Source organism: Epinephelus moara, chromosome 19 (assembly GCF_006386435.1).
Source record: "Epinephelus moara isolate mb chromosome 19, YSFRI_EMoa_1.0, whole genome shotgun sequence".
NCBI classification, from domain to species: Eukaryota; Metazoa; Chordata; class Actinopteri; order Perciformes; family Serranidae; genus Epinephelus; species Epinephelus moara.
Window position 1 is genome coordinate 11,809,703 of NC_065524.1, and position 3,335 is coordinate 11,813,037.

Sequence of the window (3,335 nt, forward strand, 5' to 3'; positions counted from 1 at the left end):
GAAGGAGGATGAATAAGCCCATTACATACATTCAAATGATAGATTGCATCTGAAGTTTTGAAAATATATTTCCTATCATTGCATTATGATAAGTACCTGCCTCTTTTCTGTTCAGTTTGGATGAGCTATGATCGCTGTGTTCAGGAAACAGGACGCCAGCACGAATATATCATTGAGATCTCAGCGGTATATTCAAAGGAGATGAAGAGACCTGATAGGTCACACAATACGTGGCAACATGCTGTTTGTGTCTGTGGTGATAGAAACCTTTGCAGATTTCATGTGACATGTGTCGGTATGTTTTATAATCAGCTCCCAGTGATGTTTTTCATAAGGCCTGTCTGTTTCTCTCTTATTCCTGTTGGAAATGTGCTTCAGTTAAAAAACATAAATCCCATGTTACTTGGTTAGAATAAAACTCAGCAATACTTAGGATCATATTTCATTTCCACATTTGTTGTTTCTGAATCTTTGACTATTTTTGGACATGTTTTTCTCGCTCTGTTTCCAGATTCAGCAGCCCTATTTGCTGACATCAGTGGGTGAAACTCAGTTCAGCTTCGAAATACAATTGCATCATTGCCAGTTCTAAAATAAATGTGCTCAATAAATGTGATGTAGCTTGTGCTGCAAGTCGTCAGTTGTACCTGATACCTGACAGCTTTGCTCGTTTTTTCCAATACTCTGATGCTGAGCAAGCATATGCTCTGTGCTGAAAGCAGGGTGGTAGGTGACAATAAGCTCAGCTATATGTTCAGGTTAAGCTGCTTCATCTCAATACTAAACATATGGATAATGTACAAGAGCGTAGGATTTATTTCAATATTAGGGGGGACACATGTGAAATGGGGGGTTTGAGGTTCCTCTGCCAGAAAATGTTGGCGTCAGTCACTTAATTTTCCTGCATTCTGGTGAATTTTTATGCATACTGGTGAAGATTCTTCGTCATCCACTTGCTTGAGTTCAAGAGCAAGAGCAAGTCCAGTCGCCTACAATATAGCACTTAGAATTTTTATGCACCAATTTATACATTTTCTGCATTAATTTATGGTGTAAATGTCCTTAATTAATCAACATAAAAGTCTACTGCAACTTTCATGTTTTTATTATTGGGAACAAATGCACATGATCTAAATTTCAAGGGGTGTGTGTGTCCTGCATCCCCCTAAAATTTACTCCTATGATATTACATATACTGTACGGTTGTCACTTTTGATTGTCTACACAGAAAAGTAGTGGTAAAAAAGTAAATAGACACATTTTACAATTAAAACAGTCGTGCAAAGCCACCACCAAACAAACACAATTAATAAGATCAACAAAGGTTAATCTTAGCTGTTTCTTATTGAGAAAAGCACAATGATCATTTCATACAGTCAGACGGACTTCCGCAGTGCATTGTAGCCTGTCTGGAATCTATACTTTGCATAGTCCCTAAGAGATAATGTGAACACACAGCACTCCAAACTGCACTGCCCTGCGCTTATTTTAGACATTGCATAACAATGTTTCATAACCAAAATTCTGAAAACAGACAGGATGCTCATTATGTGATAAAATCATTTCTAATTCAAATTCTACGCAGCCGCTCTCTGCAGTAATGCTTTCACAACGCGATGTACGAGATATAGGATGCAACTCTGTCATTTCTTCTTTATCTTCACTGTGGTGTTGATCACAGGCATGCAGTGCCTTCTCCTTCATATGAGCGCTTCAGATTATTTGTGATTTCAATAATATCAAGAATATAATCTTGCAGGCTACAAAAGCAAAAACCTGGTCTCTGTGACAATACTTCAACAACACGCTGGCATAGTGGAAAGAAAGTTAGGGTTTTGAATTCATTTTTGAATCTCATTGCTGAAAGAGATAGAAATAAACCTCCAGATAATACAGGTCACGCTGTACTTGTAATATTCTATCATCACATTTATTGCAGAAAAATAGGACTCCTCCATTGGGATTCTTAAACTTATGAGAAAGAAATAAAGGCTATGACATAAAAGTCTTCCAATTTGAAAGACCATGAAATATTATGAGGACGGACTGAGAGAGGTCACCCGTAAGGTCAAGCTTTCATTTCCCTGTCTGTCTTGCATTATATGCTGAATTTTAACTTTGAAAAAAAACTACTCATATACTGCTCTGGAAACACAGCCTTTGTGCTTCCAAACCCCATGTTCTTTTTGCTCCTGTATAGTGAGTGAAAAACACTGTGGCATTCTGTAATGATGAAAGCAGTTTGTTAAACTCTCGTGATTTTGTCAGGAGATAAACAACACAAACCACATTCTGTAAAACTAGATATGACATCAGTGAAACGTGAATATTCATAGCCTATGCTTTGTAAGGGTTAAAATCACAGTTCAGTTTTTGGATTTGTGTTTTGCAAATATAATCAAATACCATTTTGTAATATCTAAATAATGGGGATATAATGCATATATGCAGTCACACAGACATGTCATATGATCAGGTTATTCCTGCTAAAATGGACGGGTCAGAGGTAACTCAGGAATTATAAATGATCTGATTAACTATTAAAATAAAGTTGTAAGGTTGTGTGTGTGTGTGTGTGTGTGTGTTAGGAGTGTGTTGTTGTGTCTCATAGCTGTACTAACAGTCACTTTGCTTTAGTAGCCTACTAGTACAATGAAATACATGTTTCGTTTGCATATTGCAAATTCTTGAATTAAGAGATGCCAGCAGTACAATTACTTTCCACTGAATTGTCTGCATGCTTACCTCGTTCTCTTGTTAGTTTTACATAATGCAAACTAAACAACAGCAATATGAAACACTAAGCATTGTTGACCAATGCTGAATGCCATTTAACAAATAAAACAAACAAACAAAAACAGCTATTCTTAACTCAAAGCATTATGTTTGAAACTTAGAAGGTTAACCTTTTTTCAGGACCATGGTCAGCTCAGGGTTCAGTTGCAACTTAAACTGAAAGTAATGTCAGCAAATAGAAACAGATACAGTGCAATGCAAGGAAGCATCCGAATCAATGTTAAAACTGTTAAGCTAAAATAAATCGATTGAATGTTAGTGTCAAATTCATTTAATGGCAGTGTTATTATATCTGGCTTACATAAACATGAAGTATACAGTCATAAACATACAAAAATCAGTTAGTGGTGAATTTAATATTTTGATAAACTAGAGCCACGTAGGATGCAAAATGTATCTCACATTATTGAGAAAAAATGGACACTATCCTTTTGCGCTTTTTTTTCTTTCCATTCGCTTCCAGTTTTAACGTGCATTCTGATTGGCTCGCCCCGAAGCTTGTAGCCAATCAGCCTCCGCCTGCTATGGAGGAAGGAATA